This window comes from Leopardus geoffroyi, chromosome B3 (genome assembly GCF_018350155.1).
Source record: "Leopardus geoffroyi isolate Oge1 chromosome B3, O.geoffroyi_Oge1_pat1.0, whole genome shotgun sequence".
In the NCBI taxonomy this organism is placed as follows: domain Eukaryota; kingdom Metazoa; phylum Chordata; class Mammalia; order Carnivora; family Felidae; genus Leopardus; species Leopardus geoffroyi.
The window spans coordinates 107,403,774-107,421,241 of NC_059337.1; the positions used below are offsets into that span (position 1 = coordinate 107,403,774).

General features: G+C 37.6%; 2 long non-coding RNA genes across 3 annotated transcripts in view; both read left to right on the top strand.

The window, feature by feature from the left end:
- The window catches only part of LOC123583942, a 45,513-nt gene that overhangs the window by 6,232 nt on the left and 21,813 nt on the right, over positions 1-17,468 (top strand). The window lies entirely within an intron of this gene.
- Positions 7,977-9,458, top strand: LOC123583944. The gene is made up of 2 exons (XR_006705069.1): positions 7,977-8,191; positions 9,369-9,458. It is a non-coding gene; the product is annotated as an uncharacterized LOC123583944 (long non-coding RNA).

Genomic DNA, 17,468 nt, shown 5'->3' on the forward strand with positions numbered 1-17,468 from the left:
AGCAAACTGGGCCAGTCTTTCCAAAATTTCTGAGTTGGAAGCAGAGAAGTAACTCTCTCTTTACTCTTGGTTGAAAGCAGTTAAGAATATGATGCCAACGTTATTGACAATCATGTCACCTGTTACAAGAAGGAGCCTGTTAGGAGAAGAGGCAGAATGGAGGAAGGAGAGACAGAAAAGGCTAATGCTGATAAAGTCTTTGTATGCTATTGACACTAAAGGTAGCTCTAGTCTTGTCTATTCTGGTTTTGGTTACAGGAGTGAATATAGTACCCTCCTACTTTTTCTTTCTTTTTTAAGCTACTTTGAGTTTCTGTCACTCTCCAAACAAGACTGCTGAGATATATCATAGAATGTTTTCATTTTTCATCATCCCATCTCCATAGATACCTAGATCCAAGTTTCATGGCTCAGCTCAAAGGTCATTTTCCTCCCAGGAAAATGGGAGGGTCTTCCTTGATCCATAGGATTTAACTAATCTCTCCTTTCGTTGAACTGCTGTGCCATTTTATGCATCTATCATAGTTAATTTAGCTTCATGTCTTATATCTATTACTATACTACATGTTCTTCCAGGGCAAGATCCATAATCTTTGTAATCCTCTAAGAACTGAGTGCAGGATCTTTGACACAGCAAACAAATCAATAGATTTTTGCAGAATGAATGAATCAAATGGATGAATGAAAATAACTAAAGGATACCTAAAATCTTTATGTTTAATTTTAGGAAACTTTAGTGTGAATAATCTGAAGTTCTATAAAAACGGCCTTTGTTTTCGTAAAAGAAAAATAAAAGAAGGAATGGCCCACTGATTGCTAGGGAAGATGGTGAATGTTAAAGGTACAAGTTCTTCAAAATGTGGGAAATGATACCTGTAAGTTTATATTTACTTATATCTGAATACATAAACCCTGGAATAATACACAAGAAACTATAAACAGTAGTTTCAAGTTCAAGTCTGGAGGAGCAACTGAGCAGATGGGGACAGAGGTGGAAGAGAGGCTTTTCACTGTACACTTTGTATATTTTAATTTGCTTAACCATGTGAATCATTGCCTATTCAAAAGTTAAGTTAAAACTAAGTGAATAATAATAACTAAATAAAAATGTTTTGTTGTAGAGATTAGCAACCTAGAAGACGAAAGCAAAAACCTACCTTCCTAATGTAATGTGCATGTAGTGATAGCACGATGGTCTTGTTTAAAAAGTGAGATAGCTCAAATAATTTGTATAGAAATGAAAATGATGTGGTCTGGAAAATTCTGTTAGAGATCTCAAAAAATGGAGTAAATAGCCCTGGTAATGATAGTGACATTAATGTTGAAGCTAAATTCAAAGGATTCAAATAATATTGTTTCATATTTTTTTTAAAAAAAGGATAACAGAAATCAGAATTCTCCATCTACTAATTAGTGTTTTTCTTTCCAGTTAAAAAGAAAAAGGTCCTCTTAGAACTTACTGAAATTTACACTTTCAGACCGGTGAATTTTGTTGTATGTAAATTATACCTCAATAAAGCTGATTTTAAAAAGATGTAAAATGTTACATTGAAAGTGACCTTAGAGGCTAGTATCCAATATCTATAAAGATGTCACCAAACTCCACACCCGAAAAACAAATAACCCAGTGAAGAAATGGGCAGAAAACATGAATAGACACTTCTCTAAAGAAGACATCCGGATGGCCAACAGGCACATGAAAAGATGCTCAACGTCACTCCTCATCAGGGAAATACAAACCAAAACCACACTCAGATATCACCTCACGCCAGTCAGAGTGGCCAAAATGAACAAATCAGGAGACTATAGATGCTGGAGAGGATGTGGAGAAATGGGAACCCTCTTGCACTGTTGGTGGGAATGCAAACTGGTACAGCCACTCTGGAAAACAGTGTGGAGGTTCCTCAAAAAATTAAAAATAGACCTACCCTATGACCCAGCAATAGCACTGCTAGGAATTTACCCAAGGGATACAGGAGTACTGATGCAGAGGGGCACTTGTACCCCAATGTTTATAGCAGCACTCTCAACAATAGCCAAATTATGGAAAGAGCCTAAATGTCCATCAACTGATGAATGGATAAAAAAATTATGGTTTATATAAACAATGGAGTACTATGTGGCAATGAGAAAGAATGAAATATGGCCCTTTGTAGCAACATGGATGGAACTGGAGAGTATTATGCTAAGTGAAATAAGCCATACAGAGAAAGACAGATACCATATGGTTTCACTCTTATGTGGATCCTGAGAAACTTAACAGAAACCCATGGGGGAGGGGAAGGGAAAAAAAAAGAGGTTAGAGTGGAAGAGAGCCAAAGCATAAGAGACTCTTAAAAACTGAGAACAAACTGAGGGTTGATGGGGGGTGGGAGGGAGGGGAGGGTGGGTGATGGGTATTGAGGAGGGCACCTTTTGGGATGAGCACTGGGTGTTGTATGGAAACCAATTTGACAATAACCTTCGTATATTGAAAAAAAAAGAAAGAAAGAAAGAAAGAAAGAAAGAAAGAAAGAAAGAAAGAAAGAAAGAAAGTGACCTTAGAGATTTTGTCTAGTCATCTCCAGTCTTTTATTCCAAGCATACTTTTATTTTGTTTTCAATTATGAACTCTCAAATCTTGAAAGATTTTGTGACCTAAATGAAGTTATATAAACCACTGTGATGTTAAAAAAAAAAAAGCAATAAAATTACATAGGTTTACAGACCAAAAAAAAAAAAAAAAAAAAAGTCTTAACCTCGTTCTACTGGTTTAAAAGTTAAAAGTCAGGTCTTTTGACACATTTTCTACTTAGATACTAATTTATAATCAGCTAAAATAGTATTCCTATTAGCTAAAGGAAGCAGCTTGGGTTTTTTTCTTCTTTTTAAATTTTTATTTAAATTCTAGTTAGTTAACATTGGTTTTTGATTGATTTATAACATCTGAACTAGTAATTTATTAGTTATTCTCTTTCACGAAGAAGCACTTTTTCTCACGAAGAAGTATTTTTACTTTCAACACCCCAATGGTATCACTGTTACAGATTAGCAAACTGGCCAGAAATCCATTCATTCATTCAATCATCCTGTAATCATCTGCCCATACATTCAGCATATATTGAGTACATAATGTGTGCAAGGCATTTGCCTCTTTCCACTCACAATAAAAATCTCTTAATCTTTTGACAGTTTAATTATTGGTAAATGACTATCTGATAGGTAGAGATCAGAAAGGAAAACTTAGCCACATTAAACAACTTCAGATTTTTAAACCTTAATGAATTACATTATATTTTTTAAGATTTTACTATTTTTTTTTTAAGTAATCTCTACACCCCATGTGAGACTTGAACTTTCAATCCGGAGGTCAAGAGTTGCATGCTGTACCAACTGAGCCAGTAAGGTGCCCCAATGAATTATAATCTTGGACCTGGAAAGAAAGTATTGAGGTAGTGTCTGAGTCCAGAAATCTTAGAGAATCAATGGACAATGGGAGAAGTGCCAGAATCCTGGAATGGGAAGATAATCTCCTTAGCTCAGAAAGAGGAAAAAGGGTAGATTTTAGAAACCGTAAATTGAGCCATTAGTTCTCTAGCTGCAGAGAAGACCACAGTGCAGTGCCACAAGTTACCTTATTTATTTATTTATTTATAATTTATTTTAAAACAATTTTTTAAGGTTTATTTATTTTTGAGAGAAAGACAGCATGGGTAGGGGAGGGGCAGATAGAGAGGGAGAAAGAGAATCCCAAGCAGGCTCCGTGTTGCCAGCACAGAGCCTGATGTGGGGCTTGAACTCACGAAACTGCGAGATCATGACCTGAGCTGAAACCAAGAGTTGGAGGCTTAACTGACTGAGCCACCCAGGTGCCCTTACAAGTCACCATCTTAAGTCAACATTTTTATTCTGGACTTAAATGAAGGTTAAAAAAAGTGTCATGTTTTTTAAAGGTACAGAATTATAACTAAAAATAATAATTAATATGGATGATAGAAACAAAATTCAAGATGATCCCACTAAACTGGAATGATGAGTCAAAACTGGCAAGATAAACTTTAATATGTCTCTCCCAAACTTCTAGGCTTTAAGAACATGTAACTACAAAATAAGGTCACAGGATCACAGGTCACACTTCCACTAAATACAGTGGAAATTACAGTGGACTCAGTTGGCTTGGTTGAAGTAAGCTACCTTGCTTGAAGAAAGTTCCGCATATTGTGTTACAAGTGTTTTTATGTTTTTCTTCTATGACCACCTTGTCTTGATACCACACTCTTGCTGATATATGAGACTACCTCGCCAGTAGGCACAGCTGTCTCTGCCTATGATCCCTTCACTGTAACTTCTCTGGCTTCAACGAAGAAGATTCTGTTCTCCCTTTTTCACCTCCATCCATGTAGGACAGACTCCCCACTAAAATCCCTGAAGCATAGCTAATGTGAAGCCACAACTTCTGAATAAAATTTTACTTAAGAGTTAGGGGATAACAGGAAATGTAAAGCAGGAAATTCAAGTGCTACTAGAAGTGACTATTATCAGAGCCCATAATTTAGTTAATAACAGTGTGCCAAAGTTAAGCCTGGTTTTTTCCATTGTACAATGGTTAAGTAAATAGTTAACATTAGGGAAAACTGGGTGAAGCATATATATGAAATCTTTGCACTATTTTTGCACATTTTCTAAAGTTATTATAAAAAGTAAAAAGGATACCATCAGCTTTCTGGAGTCAATTAAGAAGGCTTCAGCATGTTTGTGCTTTCAGGTGGGAGTGATAGAGTGTCAAATAGACATGTGCTTATTCATTTGATGAATCAAACTGCAAAAAAAAAGAAAAATAATTTTGCATAATTTTAATTCTCTCAATGAAAAACATTAAATTGATTTCCTCTTTCATCTCCACCCCCCACCCCCACCCCACACACACACCTGAAGAGGCCTTCAAAACATATCCTGTGTTAGGATTACCAAATTACCTTAGCTGAGTCACTATGAATCACCAGGGACATTCGGGTTTTTAATTTATATCTACTTGTTAATAAGGCATTCCCTAATCAATGTTTTTCAGAATTCTTTAAAATGTAGTTTCTTACTCTTGAACCTCTGCCACAAAATATACATGTTGTCTCTGAGTTACTTCTTAAACTTCTGTGACTGCTATTGCCTTCTGCATAGATTCTTTTGTTCTCCCCCTTCTATAAAAGGGGTTTAGCAGTTATCCAAGGATATCAAAGCTGCGTGACTATTTTTTATAGTTTAAATTTTTAAAATTTTTTAATGTTTATTTCTTTTTTAGAGAGAGAGTGAGAGTAGGGGATGGGCAGAGAGAGAGGGTGACACAGAATTCAAAGCAGGCTCCAGGTTCTGAGCTGTCAGCACAGTCTGATGTGGGGCTCGAACTCACAGACCACGAGATCATGACCTGAGCTGAAGTTGGATGCTTAACTAACTGAGCCACCCAGGCACCCCAAGATGCATTTTATGCCTCAAGATGTAAAATGTGACAATAAAGACTTTCTGGTTCCTTTTCCCCCTCATTATGTCATGTTGGAATTTGAGAGAAGTCCTGGGGACCTTCCCCATCTCAGAGAAAGTTCCAAGGACTTCCAAAGGGAGCTTACTGCTATACTCACTATTGACTAATTGGAGAGAAAGGGTGAATACGTGCAGAGTGAAAGCATTGGCAGGTATTTTGAAGGTGGAACTGGAAAAGAAAACAAGTATCCCTTTAAAGTTTAAAGTCCTCACACTTTCCTATATACTCTTAGAGAATTTCTTTGCTCTATAAATTTTTGGTATAGAAATTACTGAATTTTGAAGACAAATATCTATCATTTCTGGTTTTTGGATTATATTCTAGATAGATTGCCAATCAGATTTCTTCTTTTGATCCAAAGCCTTATTCTTTTAAGAAATAAATCCAAAGAAGTTAAAAATTAGTAAGCCTTTCAATTTGTATCTTACGGAACTTCCTTTGCAGATAACCAGCAGGCCAAGAGAAAATACTACAGTTCAAATTAAGTATGTCAGATTCAATAGACTGTCTACTCCTCCTGTTTGCAGAATCTCTGGGCAATCATACAGACTTGGGTTACAAATCTGTTTACCTAGTATCACTACTACTCTAGTGGAGAGAACACATTTCTCAGCTGATGCATTAATCAATAATTAATTATAAAATCACAGTAAAGAGCTACACATAAAAGCCAAGGAACTTTCTCCAACTGAATTAACTTGTCTGATTTTCTGTCAATACATTCATCCTTTGTACCTGGGGCCTTTTGGTGGGGACCTGTGGCTTTACTCCTTCCATTGTCTCAAATCCCCTGACTTCTACTCCCTCCAGCATGGGCTCTGAAGAGCTCTTGTTCAGCACTAAGGGAATCGACATCAAGGCAGCCTGTTTTCCATCTTATACCTCAGATTTGATACCTTGAGTTTAACCGTGCTTCCAAAACCAAGCCCTTGCCTTCTCTCTGGTTCTAGTCCCTTAAATACTTATCTTGATAATCTGCCCACATTCCTAGCCTCTGTACTTTATTTATCTTGATAATCTGCCCACATTCCTAGCCTCTGTACTACCCAGATTCCTAGCCTCTGTACTTTACCTACCTCTGTACTTTACCTAGCCTCTGTACTTTAGCCTCTGTACTTTACCAAAATTATTTTTCTTTTTTTTTGCAGTTTGATTCATCAAATGAATAAGCACATGTCTATTTGACACTCTATCACTCCCACCTGAAAGCACAAACATGCTGAAGCCTTCTTAAAGAGTGAGTCTTTACTTCACTCATGCTAGTCTGTGTATTCATTCCCTATCCTATCTACATCACTTGAATACAATCCCTAAGTCCCAATCCTGGAGGTGGAACCCTATTACTAGCTGCCAATTCTCTCTAATGCTGAGCACCAAGAAGCCATACTCTGTCCACCTGGACTTCTTCCTACTGCCCACAGAAAGGTGTGTTATTCAGTCTAACCTTTTCCCCATGAGTGTGTCACCCCATCACAGACCACAGTCCCAGCCCTAACCCCATACCTTTCTCTTTCTCATATTATATTATGTCTTAAGGACAACAGCATATCCCAGATGTATCTTACATTAGTATTTCTCAAAACTATGTTCAAGGTGGGGCGCCTGGGTGGCTCAGTCGGTTAAGCATCCGACTTCGGCTCAGGTCACAATCTCGCAGTCCGTGAGTTTGAGCCCCGCGTCGGGCTCTGGGCTGATGGCTCAGAGCCTGGAGCCTGCTTCCGATTCTGTGTCTCCCTCTCTCTCTGCCCGTCCCCCATTCATGCTCTGTCTCTCTCTGTCTCAAAAATAAATAAAACGTTAAAAAAAATTTTTTTTAAAATGTATTTAAAAAAAACTATGTTCAAGGTAATTGTGCTGATCATTGCTCTCCTTCTAGTTGAGAGCACTTACACCAAAGAACAGTATGGTCCAAAAGAACATCAAAATTTGTATGATGGTGCTGATAAAGAATAATTCAAATAATTAAATCCAAAACCTTCAAAATTCAACCTCGTATAGGTAATCTTCAGTTTTCTGCTGACCAGATGCTGTAAAACTATACCCAGTTTACAAATGCCTTCTACAGTACTACTTTAAGGGTGGTCCCTGAAGCTTGCTTAGAAATACAGAATCTCAGACTCCCACCCCAAACCTACTGACTGAATTGGAAACTTCTGTAACAAAATCTCCACATTTGGAAAGCACATTTCTAGAGTTCTTAGAACCTTAACTACTTGTTTTCTTCAATAGCTTTGGAAAACACATAACTATTTTTTATCTTTGCACTATTCCAATTTGAAGCACCACCTCTCCCCCATTCTGTGTGGATGTGACAGGGTTGCTAATCAGTATCTTACCTCCACTCCCCATCACCACCAGGGAAGTGTGAGCCTGTGAGCCAGGCCAAGTTAACCCCAGGGAATAGTGACTGGTCTGAATGGCCAGTTTGGCAAGTTATCCAACACAGAGCAATCAATATTCATGAAATTTTCCAAATTGGAGGCCAATAGTTTTCTCTTTCCCTTTAGAGCTGAAAGTGTAGAGCAATGACACCAGCAATGACATCTGCATTGCCAGAGGCCATATTTCTGTCATAGGGAGAAATGACCTATAAAATAGAAAAGAACAATGAGGCTGAAAGGAGAGACAGATAAGGAAGGAGAATCATGAAAGCATCGTTTGAGACCCTGGATCCAGGTATGCCCAAAGTCAGATGTTCTTCAAATGTTCCTCAGTTATGTGAACAGATGAGTCTTTTTTGCATTTAAACTGGTTTGTATTGGGCTTCTTTCATTTGGACCCATGCTTCTTGACTAATACACAGCTGATTGCCATAATATTTATTATTTTTTATTAGTCCAATGAGTTTATTTTCTTAATCATTTTTCCCCATTAATTTTCTAAGCTGACAACCATTTGTGGATTTTGGAGGGCTACTATAAGAGCTCCAAACTTGAACTGTTTTTCCTGATAGTATATTTATTCTACCGTCCCTTGGGAACCCCCCTGAATCTCCTAAGAACCCTCTAAAGAGCACCTCTTTCTTATCAAAGCTGACATTTGTGCAGGTTTTTCCTCCCTGATTGGCAATGTTTCTGAATATTTTTCAAATCTTATATATGAATACTTAGTAGAGAGAACAATAGATTGGCCCATCTATAAGTGGATTCAGAAAACACTTAATGGAAGCTCCATGCATTAATTCTACAAGAAGAGCCACTGGACACATTGTAATAAAGATGAAGGATCTAAGTGATTACAATGCTTTGCTTTCAAAAACACTGAGTGCATCACAGCCATTTTAAAAGATTGCTTCAGCTCAGATCATTTGGTAAAGCTAAAGCAAAGGAATAGAAACATTTGCCTTAGAGAACCGATTCTAACTTGTTACAGGGCAGATGTGAACCATCACATTTATCCACTTATCCTTGGAATCTAGAGACAATAAATGTGTATATAGTGAAACAGAAGGGGATCATCTAAAATCATTTTTTTTTTTCTGTCTGAAAGAGATGTAGCCATGATAACATGATAAAGCTCTTTTTTACTTGGTTTAAAAATAACCACTTCTCTGTAACACTGGAGTTAGTCTAATGTGAGAGGGGGGGAAACCCTCAGAAACACTTCCAAACCACACCCATACAGTAAGGTCATTAATAGGGCCAACAGTTCTGCATTCAACATAATTGATTTATGTAAACTGGTTAGCATTACTCTATTTCATGGTCACAGAAGCTACCTCAACCATGTTTTACGATTGTATCTTACTTGTTACAAAAAAAGCCCATAAACAGTGTTAGTGGCGATGAGGCCAATGATTCATCTACCCTGTGGTTTTATTTTTCTTTTTTTTCTAACTATATAACCTATTTAGGTGGAGAAAAGGCCAGGAAGTCCTCTTATTCTACATAGTCTCACTTTCTAAGGAAAAAGGAACTTGATAATAACAAAGTGTCAACCACAGGTAAATTTATAAGAAAAAAATAATAGCAATTCTGTAAATATTTTCATTTAACACACCAATAGGAGTACTTTAAAGCCACAACCTGGGGCGCCTGGGTGGCGCAGTCGGTTAAGCCTCCGACTTCAGCCAGGTCACGATCTCGCGGTCCGTGAGTTCGAGCCCCGCGTCGGACTCTGGGCTGATGGCTCGGAGCCTGGAGCCTGTTTCCGATTCTGTGTCTCCCTCTCTCTCTGCCCCTCCCCTGTTCATGCTCTGTCTCTCTCTGTCCCAAAAATAAATAAAATAAACGTTGAAAAAAAAATTAAAAAAAAATAAAATAAAATAAAGCCACAACCTAAGACAACATTAGTGATGTACTGTAATTATAAAGCTTCCTTCTGAAAAATTGGAAGAATTCCAACTATGTATGCATATAAAAAGTAGGAGCTTTGCAGTATCTTGTCCAGGCTTCTTACTAAGCTATACTGCCTTACATACATGCTGCACTGCCTTATATACATGTGTCCTCCAATACAGTAGCCACTGGCCACATATAACTATTGAGTACTTGAAATAGAAATTTTGCTTGACATGTGCTGAAAGTTTAAAATACACACTGGCTGGGGGGACTTGGTGGCTCAGTTGGTTAAGCGTTCGACTTCAGGTCAAGATCTCCCAGTTTGTGAGTTTGAGACCCATGTCGGGTTCTGTGCTGACAGCTCAGAGCCTGGATCCTGCTTCGGATTCTGTGTCTCCCTCTCTCTCTCTGCCCCTCCCTTGCTCACACACGCACACATTCTCTGTCTGTCTAGAATAAGTAAACATTAAAAAAATTAAATAAAATACACACTGGCTTTTGAAGACTTAGTTCTAAAGAAATAATTAAAATATCTTATTAATACTTGTTTATATTAAATACATACTGAAATGATGACATCTTGGATATATTGGGTTAAATGAAAGATATTAATAGGCACCTGGGTGTCTCAGTCAATTAATCGTCTGACTTTGGCTTAGGTCATGATCTCACTGTTCCTAAACTCGAGTCCCATGTGGGGCTCTGTGCTGACAACCCAGAGCTTGGAGCCTGCTTCAGATTCTGTGTCTCTCTCTCTCTCTGCCCCTCCCCTGCTCGCACTCTGTATCTCTCTCCCTCAAAAATAAATAAACATTTAGGAATTTTTAATAAAAATGAAAGATATTAAAATTAACTTTTACCTATTTCTCATTAGTTTTTAAGATATGGCTCTTGAAGAAGATATTTACAAATGACATGTCAGATAAAGTATTAGTATGCAGAATCTATACAGCACTTAGAAAACCACATCCCAAAAATGAATAATCCAATTAAAAAATGGGCAGAAGACATGAATAGACATTTTTCCAAAGAAGACATCCAGTGGCAAACAGACACATGAAAAGGTGCTCAACATCACTGATCATCAGGGAAATGCAAATCAAAACTACAATGAGATATCACTTCACCTGTCAGAATGGCTAAAATCAACAACGCAAAATACAACAAGTATTGGCAAGGATGTGGAGAAAGGGGAATCCTCTTGTACTGTTGGTGAAAATACAAATTGGTGCAGGCACTCTGGAAGACAGTATGGAAGTTCCTCAAAAAGTTAAAAATAGAACTACTCTATGATCCAGCAATCGCAATACTCGGTATTTACCCAAAGAATACAAAAATACTAATGCAAAGGGATACATGCACCCTTATGTTATTAGCAGCATTATCTACAATAGCTAAATTATGGAAATAGCCCAAGTGTCCATTGAATGGATAAAGAGGATGTGATACACACACACACACACACACACACACACACACACACACACACACAGGAATATTACTCAGCCATAAAAAAGAATGAAATCTGGCCATTTGCAACAACATGGATAGAGATACAGAGTATCACGCTAAGTGAAATAAGTCAGTCTGAGAAAGACAAATACCACAGTATTTCACTCATATGTAGAATTTAAGAAATAAAACAAATGAGCAAAGCAGAGGGTGGGGAAGGGGGAAGAGAGAGGCAAACCAAGAAACAGACTCTTAACCATAGAGAACAAACTAATGGTTACCGGAGGGGAAGTGGGGCAGGGAGAGGATGGGTTAAATAGGTGATGAGGATTAAGGAATGCATTTGTGATGAGCACCAAGTATTGGTATGGAAGTGCTGAACCAGTATTATACACCTGAAACTAATATTACACTGTATGTGAACTAACTGGAATTTAAATAAAACTTAAAAAATTTTAAATATAAAATGCACCTCCTAGAAATTTAAATTACATATATGGTTCACATCATATTTCTATTGAACAGCACTGTTTCTATACAATATTCAGTGATTAGAAGCACAGGCCGATATCAGTTTGAAATCCAGTTTTGTGTTCTGTGACTTTAGGCAAAATACTCATGGGGGGGGTGTCTCAAGTTCATAATCTGCAAAATAGAGTTAATAGCACCAAACTTACATAATTTTAAAGATTAAAGGAGTAATTTGTATGTACACAGTGCCTACCACGTACTAAGCAGTCAGTATATGTTCACTATATATATATATATATATATATATATATATATATATATATGTATATATACACATACACACACACATATATATATATATATATAATGCCAGTGTAAATCCCTGGTAATATAATATCCTTTGTTTATGGATTCCAAATTTTATAATTTCACTTAATTTTAGTGATTCATTAGTGAGTATATTAGTCTGCTCAGACTGCCATAACAAAACACCACAGACTGGGTGGCTTAAAAACTGGAAAGTTATTTTCTCATAGTTCTGGAGACTGGAAGTCCAAAAGCAAGCTACCAACAGGGGAGGTCTCACTCCTCAGCTTGAAGACAGTGCCTTCTTCATGTGTCCTCACATGATACTCTGGTGTCTCTTCCTCTTCTTACAAGGACCCCAGACCTAATGGATTAGGGTCCTACCCTTATGACCTCCTTTAACCTTAATTACTTTACTAACGGCCCTATCTCCAGATACAGTCACAGTGGGGTTAGGTTTTAACACATGAATTTGAGGGTGGGGATGCAATTCAGTCCATAGCAGTAGGTTACAGGTAAATAGTTCCTTAGACACATAAGACTGAAAGCCAAAGGACTCATATATTTGTATCCATTCATAGTTCACCAAGAGGAGCATGTAGCTACCAATCCCTGAGAAATACTCATCTTAATCAATGGGATTGTTCATGGCATAAAAGGTATTTGGCAGAAGGGCATGATGGTTCCCTCTAAAATTAATTTCAAAATACTTATTTGTATTTCTAAACCAGCCCAAGTTTTAAACTTGGTATGAATTGAATAACCCTGAATTTTTTTTAAAAAAAATATTTATTTATTTATTTTGGGAGGGAAAAGATGGGGAGATTGAAGGGGAGAGAGAAATCTCAAGTAGCTTCCACACTCAGCATGGAGCCTGATGAAAGGCTTGATCTCACAACTATGAGATTGTGACCTGAGCTGAAATCAAGATTGAGCCACCCAAGCACCCAAATAGCCCTGAATTTAATGCAACTCTTAGTCCATATCACCTCTTGGAGTATTGAGTTTAATAACTGCCTGTTGGAAAAAGTTGTTTCTTCTTATTAGTTTTAAAATTCCTTTGTCAGGAAACAATCAACAAAACTGAAAGGCAACCAACAAAATGGGAAAAGATATTTGCAAATGACATATCAGACAAAGGGCTAGTATCCAAAATCTATAACCTGAAAAACAAATAATCCAGTGAAGAAATGGGCAGAAAACATGAATAGACACTTCTCTAAAGAAGACATCCAGATGGCCAACAGACACATGAAAAGATGCTCAACATCGCTCGTCATCAGGGAAATACAAATCAAAATCACACTGAGATACCACCTCATGCCATTCAGAGTGGCTAAAATGAACAAATCAGGAGACTATACATGCTGGAGAGGATGTGGAGAAATGGGAACCCTCTTGCACTGTTGATGGGAATGCAAACTGGTGCAGCTGCTCTGGAAAACAGTGTGGAGGTTCCTCAAAAAATTAAAAATAGATCTACCCTATGACCCAGCAATAGCACTGCTAGGAATTTACCCAAGGGATACAGGAGTGCTGGTGCATAGGGGCACTTGTACCCCAATGTTTATAGCAGCACTTTCAACAATAGCCAAATTATGGAAAGAGCCTAAATGTCCATCAACTGATGAATGGATAAAGAAATTGTGGTTTATATACACAATGGAATACTATGTGGCAATGGGAAAGAATGAAATATGGCCTTTTGTAGCAACGTGGATGGAACTGGAGAGTGTGATGCTAAGTGAAATAAGTCATACAGAGAAAGTCAGATACCATATGGTTTCACTCTTATGTGGATCCTGAGAAACTTAACAGAAGACCATGAGGGAGGGGAAGGAAAAAAAAAGTTTAAAGATGGAGAGAGCCAAACCATAAGAGACTCTTAAAAACTGAGAACAAACTGAGGGTTGATGGGGGTGGGTGATGGGTATTGAGGAGGGCACGTTTTGGGATGAGCACTGGGTGTTGTATGGAAACCAATTTGACAATAAATTTCATATTAAATTTATTCTGTCCGGAAAAAAAATAAAATTCCTTTGTCAAATACTGAAGTATACCCCTAAATTTTTGAATTTTTGAATTTTTGAGTTTCATAGGAATTCTCCATATACATCTTAAACAGTGACTTTTGCTTGAATATATTTTCTCAGATTATATTTCTACACTCAAGATCTTTATTGTCAGCCTGTCTTCACTCAGCAGTCCTTTTATTCTCTCAATCATCTTACAGCCTTTACAGTCTTTCTACTTTGAGATTCACCATTCAAGATTTAAACAGATAGGAGTCTATACATGGGTAGGACAACATTTCCTGTTTTCTTTCTAATTTTGAGTATGAGTATGTGTTACTATTTTTCTCCTCTGAATTTATGATTTTATTTATTTTTACTTTTCTTAGTTTGGTTTTTTTTGGCTGAGGCAACATATTTGGTCAAAATCTTCAGGATACAATCCAGATGGACTCTTAAATCCTGTCCATCTGTTGGAAATCATAACTTGGAACTCATTAGCTATATGCGTCATTCCCAAATGTATTAGCTGTATACATTATTCCCACATTTCAAGTCTTATACCCAACCCATCTGACTACATCCTCTTTATATCTTCCTGAAGTTTATCAACATACATGCAGTGTTGTACAATCTAATGAGACTAAATGCCATGTATGGACTTCAAATTTTTCTATGTACTACTTTTCCAAATTATTTTGAAATGTTAAATAAATTCAAACACAGATTCTATTTCCATTTCTCTGTCTAAAGAAATGACAGTGGATTTAATCAGATAAATACTTACTAATATCAACTATATGCAAAGCATTAATAGGGATAAAGGTTAATATAATATGGCCTTTACTTTTCCTCCTGGTCTAGAGGAAGCAGCCATATAAACAGCCTTGACAAGCAGAATAAAGTAGTGCCACAAATAGATTCAAGTGTTGAATAAAATATTTGTTTCCCCCAAAATTCATATGTTGAAGTCCTGTTCACCAATATGATGGTATTTGGAGATGTGATTGCATTGGGGGCCTTTGCAAGGTAATTAGATCATCAGGGTAGAGCCCTTATGAATGGGGTTGGTGCCATTATAAGAAGAGACAAAAGAGGGTTGACGAGTGAAAAATAAATGTTTGTTGTTTAAACCACCCAAGCCCATAGTATTTTTGTTAGAGCAACTTGAACTAAGACATCCAAATTTGAAAACAAGAGAAATACCTTCCAACTTGGTTGAGTGAGTAAGCCTCCACAGAGTATGAAATATTTGAGCTGAGCCTGGAAAAAAGAGCAGGTTTTTGATTGATACAGTCACTTGAAGACCAAGTCTACACGTAGTTGGGAAGAAGCAAGAGTTCTTGAAGGAATGGAGCCAGATCCCTGACCACAGCACAACCAGAAACCGTTCTAGCAAGGACTTTTCTTATCATTTAAGCCAGTTTGGGCTGGTTTTTCTATTACTTGCACTTGAATTGATATAACCATTCTAAAGCTCTCAACCTATATTTGTATCTGTCAGCTAGATGTCTCCAAGTGGATGTCCCAATAACTCTTGTGTTAGTATAGGTTGTCTGAGAAGCAGATGTCAAAACAGGATTAGAGGAACAAGAGATGAATTGGGAGAAATGCTAATGAGGGAAAATAGAGAAGAAGCCAGTGATACTGGGAAAGCAGCAGAGTATGTACCTCTTTGTGAGGGGAAAAGGAAGGAAGGGAAGTTGAGTGGAAGAGCCCATTGCTGTGCAACTCTAAGAAATTTCAGCAAGACTGATGGAGAGTCCTCAAGGCAAAATTGGTGATTAAAGGAGGAAAATTGTAAATCTCCATGTTCAGTATTCCTACCATGCTCAGTCACTGCCTTAGAGCAGCCCATGGGAGGCAAAGCCTGTGCCTAATTGATACAAAGGATGTCAGAGTGCCCCAAGACATAGGGCCCTTGATCAGTCATACTAACCCCATTCAGCAGTTTCTGCTAGTTGAATTTCCCTGACCTCTACCCACCTCAGCTTCAGTTTACTCAACTGAATTCATCTTATGCAGCTCCCAGATCTCCCTCTCTTCCTGTGTTCCCTACCTTCCTAGTCAGAGCAGAAATTGTATAGTCATTCTTGATTTCTTCCTCTTCCAAAGCAAAAATTGTATAGTCATTCTTGATTTCTTCCTCTTCTTCACTATTCACACCCAAAAAATACCTATTTTAATGATTCTCTTGCACCCACCTGCTATCACTTGCCTAATCCAGGCTTCCATCTCTGCCTGCGCTGTTGAAGTAGCCTGAACTTACTTCTGACTTCCAATCTGGCATTATTTTCACTGTATCAAACCACTTTCAACATGTTTATAGTTGGAAAGACCATCTAATTCATTCTTCTTCAGTCTTTGATCCACCCTAATATAATTTAGAGAATGTGATATGCCACTGTTCTTCCCAAACAAGAATTACTGTTAAATTTTTTTATACCATTTCAGAGGGTTAAGAGAATCATCTTCTGTTCAGGACACACCATTATTATTTGCCTGTGCAAGATAATCTCTGGTTTTATTTATTTAGACATTTTATTCCCATTCCCCTCTCCGCCAATAGGTAATCATATTAACATGTTTGATGTGTATCTTTTATTCACAGGTAAGCGGGGTTTTTTTTTTTTTGAGAGTTGAAGAGTTAATCAGTTATTAATAAAGCATTAAAAATAGCTCATTTTTCTCTAGGCGCTACATAAGGGATAATATATATGTGCAAACTTACAAAATCAATTATTAAAACCAAATGTATTTTTTAACTTAATACTTTTTAAAAAAATTTTTAATGTTTATTTATTTTTCAGAGGGGGGACAAGAGGGGCAGAAAGAGAGGGAGACACAGAATCCAAAGCAGGCTCCAGGCTCTGAGCTGTCAGCACAGAGCCTGATGTGGGACTCAAATTCACAAACCGGGAGATCATGACCTGATGCAAAGTCGGATGCCCAACTAACCGAGGCACCCAGGCGCCCCGAGCCAAAAGTATTTTTAAAGTACTTCTGAATGAGAACAAATTCTAAGAGAAAAGTGGATTTTAGTTACCACAACCCTTTCAGAATTCTCAAGCTCTAAACATGAATATCACTCACTGGGAAGTGCAGAATGGCCTTCAGGGATTCGACAGTCTTTTCTCATCATCTCCTTATCACCAACTATGGTTAAAATCTCAGGGACTGTCTCACTCCTTTATCATTACATCTTCATATACTTCAGTGGATGCAGGTTCAAACCCACATATTTAATTCTCAACCACCTGACTTCAGCCACCTACTTGGCCCTTCCCTCTAAATGACCCTCCCAGACACTGGCAGCTTTTGGTCTGAAATACTTCCCCCAGGATTTTTGGATACAAAGGTGTTTTGTGTCTTCACAGAGTGGGCAAGGGGTATGGAGATCCTTTGGTACCACCTGTCTCTTTCGTGTCTTCC